Source organism: Erpetoichthys calabaricus, chromosome 9 (assembly GCF_900747795.2).
Source record: "Erpetoichthys calabaricus chromosome 9, fErpCal1.3, whole genome shotgun sequence".
Lineage (NCBI taxonomy): Eukaryota > Metazoa > Chordata > Cladistia > Polypteriformes > Polypteridae > Erpetoichthys > Erpetoichthys calabaricus.
This window is the reverse complement of record NC_041402.2, coordinates 99,034,140-99,050,590: the sequence shown is the minus strand read 5'-3', so window position 1 is coordinate 99,050,590 and position 16,451 is coordinate 99,034,140. Positions and strand designations below refer to the sequence as shown.

The 16,451-nt window shown below is 38.5% G+C and overlaps 1 protein-coding gene across 2 annotated transcripts in view; it reads right to left on the bottom strand.

Annotated features, from left to right (window-relative positions):
* cd4-1 (CD4-1 molecule) overlaps positions 1 to 15,617 on the bottom strand; it is a 106,534-nt gene extending 90,917 nt beyond the window's left edge. For both annotated transcript variants that reach the window (XM_028810018.2, XM_028810019.2), the window contains exon 1: positions 15,465 to 15,617. The gene's annotated coding sequence lies outside the window, so the exon portion shown is untranslated. The remainder of the gene's footprint in view (positions 1 to 15,464) is intronic.
* Positions 15,618 to 16,451: the final 834 nt, after the last annotated feature.

Here is a 16,451-nt window from a genome sequence, read left to right as displayed (position 1 = left end):
TAATCACTGTCTAAAATCTCCTCCTCATAAAAGTACCTTTCCTCCAAATCGAATATTATTATTCATAAACGTTTGTAGAAGTTTATGAATGGTGTTGAGTAAGTGACTTCATATCATTGAACATTCATCAATAAACAACATTTTTTCAAGACGGATGTCACGTGCAGTGCCACCGTTAATGTTCATAGTGGATACCGATTTGTAGGATCTAATGCAGTTGATAAAGATTTAACTTTCAGGTACATCGTCAGTTATAAGCTTCTGTAGATATTCAGTATATGAATGTAAAGAAGGCAGTCTAATTTGACCCTTTTGACAACAACGTGTAAATGTATAACTTGTATTGCCAGTTGTTTCTTCAGGGAAGTGAACTGAATGACAATGATTGCAAATGACATTCATTAATCCGAATGAATTTTCCTGGTGTATGTTTTCCTTGTGCCGTTTGAGAGGCGCGTTGTTGCATGTGTAGTATTTGGGACGTGTTGTTTTGGAGCTGTAATCGATTTGCCTGTGCTGTGTGAGAAGCCCGTTGTAGCCTTCGCTGCCATTAACGTATGTCTGAGACGGGAGGTGTTTCGTTTTGAATCCGTGCCTGTTGCGATGCAACACTTTGATTGATAGATTGCGTAATGTGGATCTAGGATGTAGATTTGTGCATATTTGCGTTGTTGATTTGTTTCAGGGTGCACTGTTCCAATGCGATGCAGTATTTGTGCACATATGCGAAAGCAGTATGGTCCATTGCCTTTTGGTGGCCTGATATTTACTCCGGTATATGCAAAAGCAAATGAACTATTGTAGGATCTAATGCAGTTCATAAAGTTTTTACTTTTAGGTACATCGTTAGTTAGAAGCTTTAGTTGAGCTTTGCGTTTTTGGAGTCGAGACATTTTTTCTTATGGATGTGTGGGGGGGATCGTTGTTGCGCGAGCGTTTTGTTTCTTTTTGTGTTCCTGTGTCTTGTTTGAATCCCCCTCTTTGTGTGTGTCCCGTCCCTCGCTTGTAGGGTCTGTGGGGTGGTTTTGTGTTCTTTTTTTTGGTCTTCCATGGGCTTGTTGAATCCCCCTCTTGGTGTGTGTCCCGTCCCGTCCCGTGCCTGTGGGGGGGGGGGGGGGGGGTATGGTCGTGCCTTACTATTGTGCGCTCGTCTGTTCTTTTTTTTTTGGTGTGTTTAGTTTCGTGTGCAATGTGTTTCATGCTTTCCCCTCGTTTGAGTACTCTTTCCCCTTGTTTGAGTACTCTTTTATGTGCCTTTTCCTTATTTTGGTGCTTGTTGAGCCTCATTTTTGTGACTCCTTTCTGTATGTGCTCACTCCTGTTTTCTGTGCTCTTGTCGGACTCTTTTTGCGCCTGCGTCTCTCGCGGCCCCTCATCCGCCTCTCTCCCCCTCTTTGTGTGTCCCGTCCCTTGCTTGTAGGGTCTGTAGGGTGGTTTTGTGTTCTTTTTTTTGGTCTTCCATGGGCTTGTTGAATCCCCCTCTTGGTGTGTGTCCCGTCCCGTGCCTGTAGGGTGGCGGGGGTATGGTCGTGCCTTGCTATTGTGCGCTCGTCTGTTCTTTTTTTTTTTGTTGTGTTTAGTTTCGTGTGCAATGTGTTTCGTGCTTTCCCCTCGTTTGAGTACTCTGTAATGTTTTTTTTCCTTATTTTGGTGCTTGTTGAGCCTCATTTTTGTGACTCCTTTCTGTATGTGCTCACTCCTGTTTTCTGTGCTCTTGTCGGACTGTTTTTGCGCCTGCGTCTCTCGCGGACCCTCATCCGCCTCTCTCGCCCTCTTTTGTCCGCCTTTCTCGGGTCCTCAGCCGACTCTCGCGGACTGTTTGTTGCGCCGGCGCAGTACGTCTTTTTGCAGCTACGGCCCATGGCCGGATGTGCCTGCGTCCATCATCCGGTTTAGCATTCTCGGTTAGTAATATGGATTACTGTAGCCCCTCCTGAATTTCTGTGTTTAAAATAGTTTTTTTTTATTTTTAGGAGACTTTACTTTTGTAAATAACTGGGGTTTTTCCTTTACTTTTGAGTGTACATGCTCCCAGTTCAGTTGAGATTTTCCATTACCCTTCTGATTTAACTAATTCCTAAATTCCATTTCTCAGGTAACAGTCCTGTTTAGGCAATAGTCTGCTTATTTATCTCTCAGGACAAAATGATTTTTGCTACTTCTCAATGTGGGCATCACTAAAATATTATCTTTGGAAATTAAATAGAAATGAAATACAGGATCAAGCAGTCAATAAGAACATGAAACAATGAAAAATATTTTTCAAGGTAAAGACTAATTTCAATCGATTTTCAAAACTGTTGAGTACTTGAAGTTATAATACCCAAACTACCTCTTATTTAGTTTTCATTTCCATGCTACTTTTATTTTCTCTCTCACACACATAAAAAATTTTAACACAATACTCTCAAAATGTATCTGATTTGGAAAACATTCCAAGTTCAACCACCCAAGGCTGGATTAATACACCCAAGAGTCCCATGGTGTCAAAATGCAAAAGACTGTCTTCCTCACTTCACTTACCCTCCACCAAAGACACCCCTACTAGGTATAAGCATATACTCAAATATTATGAACATCACATACAGTCAAATGAAAAAGTTTGGGAACCCCTCTCAGCCTGCATAATAATTTACTCTACTTTCAACAAAAAAGATAACAGTGGTATGTCTTTCATTTCCTAGGAACATCTGAGTACTGAGGTGTTTTCCGAACAAAGATTTTTAGTGAAGCAGTATTTAGTTGTATGAAATTAAATCAAATATGAAAAACTGGCTGTGCAAAAATGTGGGTCCCCTTGTAATTTTGCTGATTTGAATGCATGTAACTGCTCAATACTGATTAATTGCAACACCAAATTGATTGGATTAGCTCATTAAGCCTTGAGCTTCATAGACAGGTGTGTCCAATCATGAGAAAAGGTTTTTAAGGTGGTCAATTGTTGTGCTTCCCTTTGACTCTCCTCTGAAGAGTGACAGCATGGGATCCTCAAAGCAACTCTCAAAAGATCTGAAAACAAAGATTGTTTAGTATTATGGTTTAGAGGAAAGCTACAAAAAGCAATCTGAGGTTTAAACTGTCAGTTTCAACTGTAAGGATGTAATCAGGAAATGGAAGGCCATAGGCTGTTAAACCCAGGTCTGGCAGGCCAAGAAAAATACACAGAGTGGTATATGCGCAGAATTGTGAGAATGGTTACAGACAACCCACAGATCACCTCCAAAGACCTGCAAGAACATCTTGCTGCAGATGGTGTATCTGTACATCGTTCTACAATTCAGCGTAATTTGCACAAAAACTTCTGTACGGCAGGGTGATGAGAAAGAAACCCTTTCTGCACTCATGCCACAAATCAGAGTCGCTTGTTGTATGCAAATGCTCATTTAGACAAGCCAGATTCATTTTGGAACAAAGTGCTTTGGACTGATGAGACAAAAATTAAGTTATTTGGTCATAACAAAAAGTGCTTTGCATGGCGGAAGAAGAACACCGCATTCCAAGAAAAAAACCTGCTACCTACCTGTACTGTCAAATTTGGTGGAGGTTCCATCATGCTGTGGGATTGTGTGGGTAGTTCAGGGACTGGGGCCCTTGTTAAAGTCGAGGGTCAGATGAATTCAACCCAATATCAACAAATTCTTCAGGATAATGTTCAAGCATCAGTCACAAAGTTACACAGGGGTTGGATATTCCAAAAAGACAATGACCCAAAACAAAGTTTGAAATCTACAAAGGCATTCATGAAGAGGGAGAAGTACAATGTTCTAGAATGGCCGTCACAGTCCCCTGACTTGAATATCATCAAAAATCTATAGGATGATTTGAAGCAGGCTATCTCCATGCTCGGCAACCATCAATAATAACTGAACTGGAGAGATTTTGTATGGAAGAATGGTCAAAAATACCTCCATCCAGAATCCAGACACTCATCAAAGGCTATAGGAGGCGTCTAGAGGCTTTTATATTTGCAAAAGGAGGCTCAACTAAGTATTGATGTAATATCTCTGTTCGGGTGCCCAAATTTATGCACCTGTCTAATTATGTTATGATGCAAATTGCATATTTTCTGTTAATCCAATAAACTTAATGTCACTGCTGAAATACTACTGTTTCCATAAGGAATGTCATATATTAAAAGGAAGTTGCTACTTTGAAAGCTCAGCCAATGATAAGCAAAAATCCAAAGAATTAAGATAGGTCCCCAGACTTTTTCATATGACTGTATAACAACAATAAATCAGTTACAGAGACTAAGGTTAAAAAAGAAAATCCAAAACTTTATATTGACCTTCTTATTTGGTTATTAGTGTTTTACAATGAATTTGGCAAACTAATTTATGAGTGCAACATTACATCTGTAGGAAATTGACTTTCTTCTGATACTATAGTTAATGAACATCACTTAAGCAGTTTTTAAAGGGGTTATGACACTTTGTGCCTAATAAACCAAAAGACCGGGAAAAGAATTATTTGCTTGAGTTTGGCATTGTTTGGTGTATATTATCTCCTGCGGTGGCCTTCTTGTATACCATATTGTTATTAACATCAATGTCTATGTTATGGGACTCTACAAATTTTGACTGCATCTTGCTGCTAAAGCTACTAGAAGTGATGATATTAGTCCTTTTCTGACTTTATGTAAGGTCACTCTCATTGACCAGTCTCAGCTGTAGTATGTAATGCTTGTTCAAAGTGCTTGCTCAAATCATTATTTTGATTTATTTATTTTATAAATGCGTTCTCTTCTTTCTTTACACTGCACCCTTGGGTTCTCATTTTGAATGAACATCCTTGTGGCCTTTTTTGTGTTACATCAAATGTACAGTCTCATGGAAGTGGGCTATTAGTCAGCTCCTCAACGGCTCTGATAATGCCTCACCCATCTTAAACAATCATGATTCAAAATCATTTTTTCTTTGAAAATCTTTAGTTTTGATAGTATATTGAATGGCAGATTACTCTGAGTAACTGTACTGTCGAAGAAAACTTGCACTTATCCAGTTATTAGGCATTTTGTTTCACTCACATATGCAAAGGCACCTTTTGTAAGCAAGTCCCCAGGATATGCACCCAAGTCACTTTGATTGTAAAAAACTGAAGGAATCTCATCTTTCTCTAATGTTCAGTATTATTAGGCTTTTCAGATGTGGATTGAAAATGTTTAATCTGATAAACAACTCTTGGTGATTATTAGAAAATAAAGTGGCCTCCACATACCTCTTCCCTTTGTACTGTATAAGGTTAAGCAAAAAAGATGCTTCTTTTTGTATGGATGTTGACTAAAATAAATAAACACATACAACTTTAACTTAACTTTATCCTCTGTATGGAATATCATTTTAAACACTGTACCACAGTACTACTCCTGTTTTACACGTACTGTCAAAAATTAAAATAATATTGGCAATTGTTTGAGGGTAAAAAGGTACAACTAAGGAAAAAATTTAGTTTTCTAGGCTTATCAAAGACAATTTTCACAGAGTACAAATCAAAGTACACATTAAAAAAGCTGATGATTAGTCCAGTGTTGGATGTGGGTACGAACAGTTGGGAACACTATTATGCTACTTTTAAATCATTCATTTAAATATTTCCCCAGTTTGTCATACCATCCCTTCACTTTTCAACCCTTGGTGGTACGGAGAGTGATGCACCTTGCAGTTTTAGCACCGCTTTTGTTTTTGTGTGTTAAACTCATGAAGATACATAAGAAAAAAAATCAATCATTAAGGACGCACATTAATTCACAGGTTGTTGGATTGTGAAAACCTGGAAGCCTGCCAAGTTCATATTACTCATTTTAATATATGGAAGTGTTGTTCACTGTGTAAAAATGTTAAATTTGTTTTTAGTACAGTAGTGTTAGCTTCTGTATATGAAAAAAAATGCTTTCATGTTTGAAAGAGGCAGAGCCAGGCTGCAATATTTCCACATACACCAAATATCATTTGCCACACACTCTCTGTAGTTAATCTGGCATGGACACAGAATATTCTGAAAGCTACAACAAAGACAGAAGCATGCCTGAACACAGCGATCATCTGGAATGCTGGTTAATCATTAAAAAAAAGTCACAATTGACTACTAGTTGAAAATGGAAAACTAGGATGCAGCATTTGCAAGATGCTAAATTTGCTTGGCCTATCTAGGTGACAAAAGAATAGAGCTCACTATCTCTTGTAGCGGTGCAGACAGAGCTAATCAGTCATGCATTCACCAGTAGTCTCCATTAAATAAACAAATAAATAAATAAACAATAATAATACAATAATAACAAAAATGTTTGCATATATCCAGAAAACTTACTAGATTTCTTCCAGGACTCTAGCCTCTAAGGTATGAGAAAAGGTTGGATGAGTTTAACTGTTTCAGTCCATTCACAACCACAATGACAAGACATAATATTATTTCTTTTGGTTATAAAGGGAATATTTAAAGTTTATGATAACTGTTGCCATTCTTTAACAAGTAGAAGAGAAAATAGATGCAACTGAATAATGAGGAATTGCTGCATGGTTTATATAAAGAACTGTAAACACTCAGAACAAGCTGTTTAATAAGGCAGCTAAAATTAGGAAGTACTTTATATTAAGTGTTCCTTGTTACAGTGTACATTATTTACATTTTAACTACCTTTAATAACTACAGTGTAAGTAGAAATTATTACCATGCAATTCCTTTGTGACTATAAAAGTAGACAACATGTTATCAACATAAAGCTAAGGATGTTCGGGCATGGCTAGTAAGTGGATGGGAGATGTTAAGAAAAGCTTGGGTTAGGCTGGAAGATGTGCTAATGAGGTCAGCAGGGGGCGCTTACTCTATGGTCTGAATGTGGATCCTAGTGCCCGGTGCAGTGATGGAGACATTGTGCCGTAAAAATGGTGCTCTCCTTTGGATGAGATGTAAAATCAAATCCTAACTCTCTGTGGTCATAAAGATCCCATGGCATCCTTTGTAAAGAGTACGGTGTATCCCAGGGCCGTCTTAACATATGGACACAATGGGCACTGGCTGGGGGCCCTAGGAGCATAGGGGCCCACAATGTTTCTGATGCCTATGTATGTTTCCAAAACGGGCCCCAGCACACTAGTTTATCTGGAGCCTTATGATGCTGTTAAGATGACCCTCGGTATCCTCATGTCTGAGCTATATTGCCCACCTCGGCATAGAGATTCTGGTCTTCTAATCATCCTATCTGTAATTGACTATCTCTCACAACAGCTAATGTGTGGTGAGTGTATTGGTGCAAAAATAGCTGCCACTGCAACATCCAGGTAAATGCAACACATTACTGGTGGTTGGAGTGGTTCCCCATTCACTAAAGTGCTTTGAGTAGTAAGAAAAGTGCTATATAAATGTAAAGAATTATTATTATTATTATTAATATTATTATTATTTCATATCTCGACTTAAGTAATAATGTGGATATTTCACTTTTTTATTTTATATTTGATTATGTACCTTCCTATGCCATTAATGAGCTACACAGTAATTTCATGGTAATACTGCCTAGTTACAGGATAAGTACAGTAATGCAAACATTCTTTAGATCTTGACTGTTGGACTATAAAAATCAACTCCTGAAGTTATGTCAATGTGGAATTCACATGTTCTTCTCTGACCGCATGGGTCTTCCTAGTAACCACAAAGATTAGATTGCTTGGCAAATTCAGGACCTTGTGTCCAATGCTGTCTTAATAAGCTCTGCAGACTGGTATCCTTAAATTTGATGAAGTAAGATTACTATTTTAATATTACTTTATTTTTTTGTTCAGTGCCTCCTGAGTCACCAATGCGACAAAGCCATTACATATGATACACCTTTCGACTCGATGTCTAATTTGGCAAGATGTCCAGCTTTTTTGGCTTGCTTTCTATGTCCGAAAAATAAAACCCTAATTTTAAGGCCATTTTTGTAACATAGGATATTATACCTTTATGATAAAGACAAAACCAATAAGTGTCTTCAACAAAAATGACAAGGAGGACTTAAAGTTGTGCATGCCACATCAATCGAATCGGTTCAACCCCTAATGGAATTTGAGTGGTCAAAGTTACTCCTTTTCAGAAAACTTCAAAAAATGTGGATCAGTAATATAGGCATGTGAAGAGTTCTTTTATGTTATTTCAAAGTTGTTGATCATGCATATGATAATATTTTTTGTCTTATTCTTTACTGGTGGTTCTAACCCTCTAAGAGCTACTCCTAGAGAGTTAAAAACAACAGACTTTAAAAATAAGCATGCAGATTATTGTTTAAATCTATTTCAAGGTCAGTGATTATGAATATGATGTTATTTCTTGGTCCTTTACTAAGGATCAAGCCACTTAAGGACCTCTATCAGAGAGTGAAAAGTGACAACTATTTAGACTTTAAGTATTTAAATTGAAGCATACCCTTTAATATTTCAAATATTTGATGCAACTGCTGTATTCTTGTTTCGTGAATTAAATAATTACATTTCCTTTGAACATCCTGAACTAGGGTTGCCTACATTAATTCAGACTGCATTGAGTTAAAAGCTGACTAAAGTCTTGTCATGACAGTTAAACAAAAGTAAGCAATGCATTTTTGGATTGATATGACTAAAAGTGCTTATATAGTAGTCTGCAAAGAACAGAAAAGAATATTGCTGAATAAGAATATCGATAATTCCAAGAAAATTTCTTCCAGTTTTTACTTCACTTTTTTTTTTTTTTGCAGCTTATACATAAATCCACAATGTTCCCTATAAAATGAGTAAACACTCCATGGCATGTGCCAGAAATTAAAGCTGCTCCTGTGTAGCCATAATTAAAATACAAGGATGATGGTGTTATATGAAATAGTGATCTACTCACTTTCATATTAAATGATCAGGTACATTTATGTCAAATGTGTTTGTAGCTAGTTTATAGCTCCCAGGATCCTGATTTGAAGTTCAGCTATCTAATGTTTTATGTTGTTCCCAAATCTGCATGTTTTTGCTTCAGTTATTCTGTGTTCTTCTCACAATACAATGAAATTATTTACTTTTTAAAGTGAAAATGGGGTATAGACATTAATTCCATTGCTACTGTCTCACAGCTTCAGGAACTTTGCTTTAGTTGCACTTGATTGTGCTCAATGTTGGTCAAGTTCTTTGAAATCCTATGGTGTAAATAGCAGGTTCAGAAAGTACTGTAAATGGTAAAAACATTTTATATTTTTCATATCCACTTTTTGTAGGCTTTTTGTGAACAGGAAAGAACAATTCAGCACTAACAAATATAAATCTGAATTATCACCACAGTGCCTCACCTGAGATACTCATGAACAAACAGCTAAAACAGTCATGAGTCAATGTAGGCACTTGTCTTTTGAATGAGGATATTGGAGACCCCAGAGGAAACCCACCCCAGTCAGAAAAATATCCTTGTAGTAGTAGTATATTGTCATTTTCATCAAACAGTTGTGTATTCATCTTGAAATAAGAAAGATAAATCTGATTAGACTCATTTCACATGTAGATCAGTTTCTACTATACTATTAACTATATGAACCCATTTTGTGTATCCAATTATTTCACATGCTAAGATAATAAAAATATATATTTTTATTCAGAAGGCTGTTAATGTCCAGAGGTTACTGTACAGACAATACATAATTGCTCATCAAAAGACATGCAAATGAAGTCAAAGTGTAACTAAAGTCACTAATCAAGCTTAAAAGTGTATCATTGGATTATGGGAGAAAAAAAAAAAAACATGAACATGAACAAATCATGGAAACTTAGCAGAAATGAAATTAAATTTGGTGACTAAGCAATACATTTTCCATGTCAGCTGAATTATTTCCTACTTTAGAAATTTTATGGTCTCCATTGCAAAACAAAAAAGGAGAAGAGAGGGCTTTTGGTCTATTAGAAGAGATATCAGTCTAGTACCACATCCTAAATGTCTCACATATGTTACATGCATTCTAAGAGGAGAATGTACTACACTGACTCTGGATAAAATATTGCCAGTCAGTCAATACATCTAGGAAGGCAGCGATTAGCTTATCCATTATGAAAACGGCCATAAATTCAGTGCAGCAGAGAACTTTTCAGCCTCTTGTAAACCTACTTTTATACATATACTGTGCTTTCAAAGCTGGTCAGATTTTCTCATATTTTAAATATAAAAAAACACTAACTACTACACATTTGACACACACTTGGAGCCTACCACTACTTCTTTTAAAATGTTGCCACTTATCGCTCAATGCCTGTAATTCAATTGTTTCACTTGTTTTTACTTGAAGAAATAAAATGTGAAAATAAAAAGTGCTTATTTTGAAAATACTGGAAATCTTTATCTAAATTAATATACTATGTTAAAACTATCACTTAATCTGTTTCACAGGTTCTTTCATTTTAGCATGTAAGTGTACCAGAATGAAAAATATAAAAAGAAATTATGTTAAAAGTTCTAGAATCAAGGTTGGTGTAACAGCAACATGATAGTAACGCTGCATTACATTGATTGGATTCTGTCTGATTCCCAAACTTCTGAGTGAAGTTTGTCTGTTGCGTCAATGCAAGTGGATTTCTCAAGGCATTTCTCCAAGAATTCTGATTTCCTTCCATATTCCAAAAACATGTATAAGTGAGTGTGAGAATACCCTGTGAGAATCGTAGAATTCCAGATGGGGCTGGGTGGTCTTTTGGCCTTGGAAACCATGCAGATTTTGTTTTCTCCAGCCTAAGTGAAGTTTGTTGTATGGAAATGTACTATATAAATAAATTTTGTTGTGCTGAGTTGTTTTCTACATTACATCTCTTAATGCTAGGCCATTTCTTAACATACATTTTTTCTTCATTCTTCTGTCTTATGTTATATATACAGAGAATGCAGTTTGTTGTGTTTCTGCGAAACGTGGCTAACTAACACCATCCCAGATGCTAATGTGGAGCTACCTGGGTTTAGCACAGTTAGAGCGGACAGAGACGCAAGTACCTGTGGGAAGCACAAAGGAGGAGGACTCGCTCTCTATGTTAATACACGGTGGTGTAACTCTGGACATGTTAAAGTCAAAATCTCCACTTGCTGCAGGGACATCGAACTGTTGGCCGTAAGTCTGCGTCCCTATTACTTGCCCAGAGAGTTTGGACACGTCATTGTTGTCATCGTGTATATTCCTCCTCGGGCGGACGTGGAGATAGCGAGTGACATCATCCATTCTGCTGTTGCTAAGTTACAAACACAGCACCCCGTGGCACTTGTGCTAATCGCTGGAGACTTTAACCATGTGACGCTGGACAAAACATTACCTGCATTCTCCCAGTATGTGGACTGCAACACCCGGGGAAATAAGACTATTGATTTACTGTATGCAAACGTTAAAGACGCATACAGCGCCACCCCGCTGCCTGCGCTTGGGAAAGGAGATCATAACCTGGTTCTGCTTCAGCCTCACTACAAACCAAAAGTGAGAGTCCTACCTGTAACCAAACGATCATTCAGGAAGTGGACCCCGGAGGCTGAGAATGCTCTGAGACAATGTTTTGGAACTACAGACTGGGATATCCTGCAGGGATCACATAGTGAGAACATTGAGGAGGTTGTTGACTGCACTACTGACTACATCAACTTCTGTATGGACACTTTAGTTCCAGTAAGAACTGTACACTGCTATGCTAACAACAAGCCATGGATTACAAGTGACATCAAGGGCCTTTTGAACCAGAAGAAAAGGGCCTTTAAAGACGGTGATCAGCATGAGCTCAAGCGCATGCAGAAGGAACTCCGAGTCCAGCTCAGGGCGGCGAAGGAGCAGTACAGGAGAAAGGTGGAGCAGAAGTTGCAGAACAACAGCATGAAGGAAGTGTGGGATGGGATGAAGATCATCACTGGCTGCAGCTCGAAGCGGGGTGCCACCATCGAGAGAGACATGAAGAGAGCAAACCAAATGAACATCTTCTTTAACAGGTTTGACCACCCTAACCCACTCTCACCTCGGAGTACTGCACTCTCTACACATCCTTCTGCTGATACCAACATAGGAGAGACATCCCCACCCACAATTACAGCAGCGCAAGTGAGCAGAGAGCTGAGGAAACTTCGTGCCAGCAAAGCAGCAGGTCCAGATGGAGTATCGCCACGACTGCTGAAGGTCTGTGCATCAGAGCTGGGGGGTCCTCTACAGCGCATCTTCAACCTGAGCCTGGAACAGGGGAAAGTCCCGAGGCTTTGGAAAACATCTTGCATCACCCCAGTCCCAAAGGTATCACGTCCTGGTGAGCTGAATGACTTCCGGCCTGTCGCTCTAACATCACATGTGATGAAGACCATGGAGCGGCTGCTGCTTCACCACCTGAGGCCACAGGTCCAACACGCCCTCGACCCTCTGCAGTTCGCATACCAGGAGAAGGTGGGAGCGGAAGATGCCATCATCTATATGCTACATCGATCCCTCTCCCACTTGGACAGAGGCAGTGGCGCTGTAAGAATTATGTTTCTAGACTTCTCTAGCGCCTTCAACACCATCCAACCTCTGCTCCTTAGGGACAAGCTGACAGAGATGGGAGTAGATTCATACCTGGTGGCATGGATCATGGACTATCTTACAAACAGACCTCAGTATGTGCATCTCGGGAATTGCAGATCTGACATTGTGGTCAGCAACACAGGAGCGCCGCAGGGGACTGTACTTTCTCCGGTCCTATTCAGCCTATATACATCGGACTTCCAATATAACTCGGAGTCCTGCCACGTGCAAAAGTTTGCTGACAACACTGCTATCGTGGGCTGCATCAGGAGTGGGCAGGAGGAGGAGTATAGAAACCTCATCAAGGACTTTGTTAAATGGTGCGACTTAAACCACCTACAACTGAACACCAGCAAAACCAAGGAACTGGTGGTGGATTTTAGGAGACCCAGGCCCCTCATGGACCCCGTGATCATCAGAGGTGACTGTGTGCAGAGGGTGCAGACCTATAAATACCTAGGAGTGCAGCTGGATGATAAATTAGACTGGACTGCCAATACTGATTCTCTGTGCAAGAAAGGACAGAGCCGCCTGTACTTCCTTAGAAGACTGGCATCCTTCAACATCTGCAGTAAGATGCTGCAGATGTTCTATCAGATGGTTGTGGCGAGTGCCCTCTTCTACGCAGTGGTGTGCTGGGGAGGCAGCATTAAGAAGAAGGATGCCTCACGCCTGGACAAACTGGTGAGGAAGGCAGGCTCTATTGTTGGCATAGAGCTGGACGGTTTTGACATCCGTAGCAGAGCAACGGGCACTCAGCAGGCTCCTATCAATTATGGAGAATCCACTACATCCATTAAACAGTGTCATCTCCAGACAGAGGAGCAGTTTCAGCGACAGACTGCTGTCACTGTCCTGCTCCACTGACAGACTGAGAAGATCATTCCTCCCCCAAACTATGCGACTCTTCAATTCCACCAGAGGGGGTAAACGTTGAACATTATTCAAGTTATTGTCTGTTTTTTTACCTGCATTTTTTATTACTCTTTAATTTAATATTTTTTGCTGCTGGAATATGTGAATTTCCCCCTGGGATTAATAAAGTATCTATCTATCTATCTATCTATCTATCTATCTATCTATCTATCTATCTATCTATCTATCTATCTATCTATCTATCTATCTATCTATCTATCTATCTATCTATCTATCTATCTATCTATCTATCGGGGTCTTTTCGTACAAATGAATGCAGCAGATATTTATAATATATCTGAAATCAACAGCAGTATGTAAGAAGAACATGGTAATCATATTCACATTTAAAATAAATATTTAATACAGAGAAAATGTTTTTATTAACAGTAAGCCTTCCATTTTGGCTAATTTTAAAGGTAAATGTGATGTACACTGATGCAGTCATTCATCATAATTCACTCATGTGCTTTCAAAGCTGGTCAGATTTTCTCATATTTTAAATATAAAAAAACACTAACTACTACACATTTGACACACACTTGGAGCTTACTCATTAATTAATTACATTGTTCTCCCTGTGTCTGCGTGGGTTTCCTCCAGGTGCTCCGGTTTCCTCCCACAGTCTAAAGACATGCAGGTTAGGTGCATTGGTGATTCTAAATTGTCCCTAGTGTGTGCTTGGTGTGTGTGTGTGTGTTGCTTGTGGTGGGCTGGCACCCTGCTTGGGGTTTGTTTCCTGCCTTGCGCCCTGTGTTGGCTGGGATTGGCTCCAGCAGACCCCTGTGACACTGTAGTTAGGATATAGCAGGTTGGATAATGGATGGATGAATGAATTAATTACAGTAAAGAAGACCAACATTAATCCAATCAGGGTCATGGGGGTCAGAGCCTGCATTGGAAACATTGGGTATATGACTGGAACCAGCTCTTTAAAAAACACCAGTCCATTGCAGATTCCAATCACACAACACACCCACACCCAGAGTCACGAAAGAACCTAATATGCATATTTTGGGAATGACAATAAAAACATATTAGAACAGAAAAACCCTGCATGCACAATAATTAAAGTTTAAATTCAAACACAGGATGCTGGATCTGTGAGGAACCCATTCTAATCACCGCTTCACTGCTCCAATGAACTAACTGAAGTGCTTAGTCCAGGTCAAGGTAGTGGGGGCCAATGGCAGTGGGCACAAGGTAGTAAATACTCATAGAAAGTATGACAGTACATTGCAGGGCCCCTTTATGCACCCATTCATTAGGAATCAATGTGGCATCACCGGTTAGCATATATTTGGAGTGAGGGACCGTGAGAAGAGCCCTCATAGACACAAGAAAATGTATATAATCCATAGAGACAGTACTGAATCAAACTGAATCAAGGACTCTGGGAATGTGAGGAAGAAGCAGTAACCACTGGCCCATGCTGCAAACACATTTGTGGATTACTAAATTAATGCTATAGAGAACATTATTAAGGCTTAAATTAAGAGCTATAGATAGCAAATAACAAACTGACCTTCATACACTCCCAGATATTAGCATATAATTAATTTTGTTCTGCTCATACAGTCTATAGCAATGGCAAGCACACTGGATTTCAATACCATTAATTGTGTGTTAATGGAATTTATGTTTTAACCTTTGAATTGTTCATCTTTAACTTTTTATGAAAAAATACAATTAAATATGAGGTAATGTCAGTATCTTCTGACAGTTTATATAACAGTAATGTGTGCATCTAAATTAACAAAACAGAGTGAATGTGCATGTTCTGTGATTGATCACTTAATTCAAATCCAAATGCATGGCTATTCAATAAACGACTATTTTGCTAATTTCAACTGAAAAAATAAGTAGACATAAACACTGAATGAATAATAAGCCCTAATGTTTACACTTACAGTGAAGCACACATCCTTAAATCATTTGACTATATGATTTGTCAAAGTTATTATTTAATATATATATATATATGCCAGAAAAAATCTACATTTCCTGTATGTTTTTTTTTTCAAAATGTTAACATTACCTTGCTTAGTTTACTTACACATTCAGAAACGAAAGAAACTTCAGCTTCAGCATAGATGGTTGGAGAGAATGTTCTCAAATGATAATATCTGTTGATGTCAAACACCCTTCTAGCAGAAGGCTCCACCTTGCTTTTATCTATTGGCTGGGAACCAAGCGTCTTTGCATGCTACTGGCTATAAACAGAGACAGAAAAGAAGGCGGGGATCAACAACTGAATACGCAACAAATACCAGCATTCAATGTTATATTACTTATGTAAAATACGATTGCAAAATATTCTTTAATAGTTGATCATAACAACATTAATTTAGAAAATAGTGGGGTATATATAAGCCATTTGATTTTATTAAAAAAAAAAGAGTAATAGTGCAATTGAGATAGATCTACATTCAAAGATCAATAAAATAAAATGTAAGGTATGTATTCATAAACATACAAAACTCGATTAGTCACTCCTGAGCTAAGAGTACATTTGCAAAAGTATTATTATGAATATTATACTTCTAACACAAAATCAAGAAAAGGAGAAGAAAGCATGACATCTACGTGTTAAACCAATATAATGGCAGTAATAGGTAATAAACCTATATAAATAAAACAGTTTTTAAAGTATTAACTAAGTTAAGAACAGTTGCCGAAACTTTATTTTAACTATCAGCATGTGCACAGACCTTTTAAAGCTACTCCTGTTGTCCTTTCTGTCCACTATCTATTCCACTTTGAAATGACACTCGCACTCGCCTCTGAACCCAGTGTTGGATATACATTGAGATTATGCCCTTCAGTTATGTAGAATGTCCACTGTGTCTTGTACTGCATGCTTTAATATTGTTCAGACCGCAGCTGAACTTAAGTGGTCTGCTTAGTCCATAGGTTTACTGATACTTTGTTGTAAGAGCTGTGAACGCCAGAAGCCCGTTTTCTGCCATATGTACCTTTCCCTTAGGTTTTAGCTCGCTTTTTCGCCTTTACTGACTAGCCTTTCTTTTTCATATGTATGTCT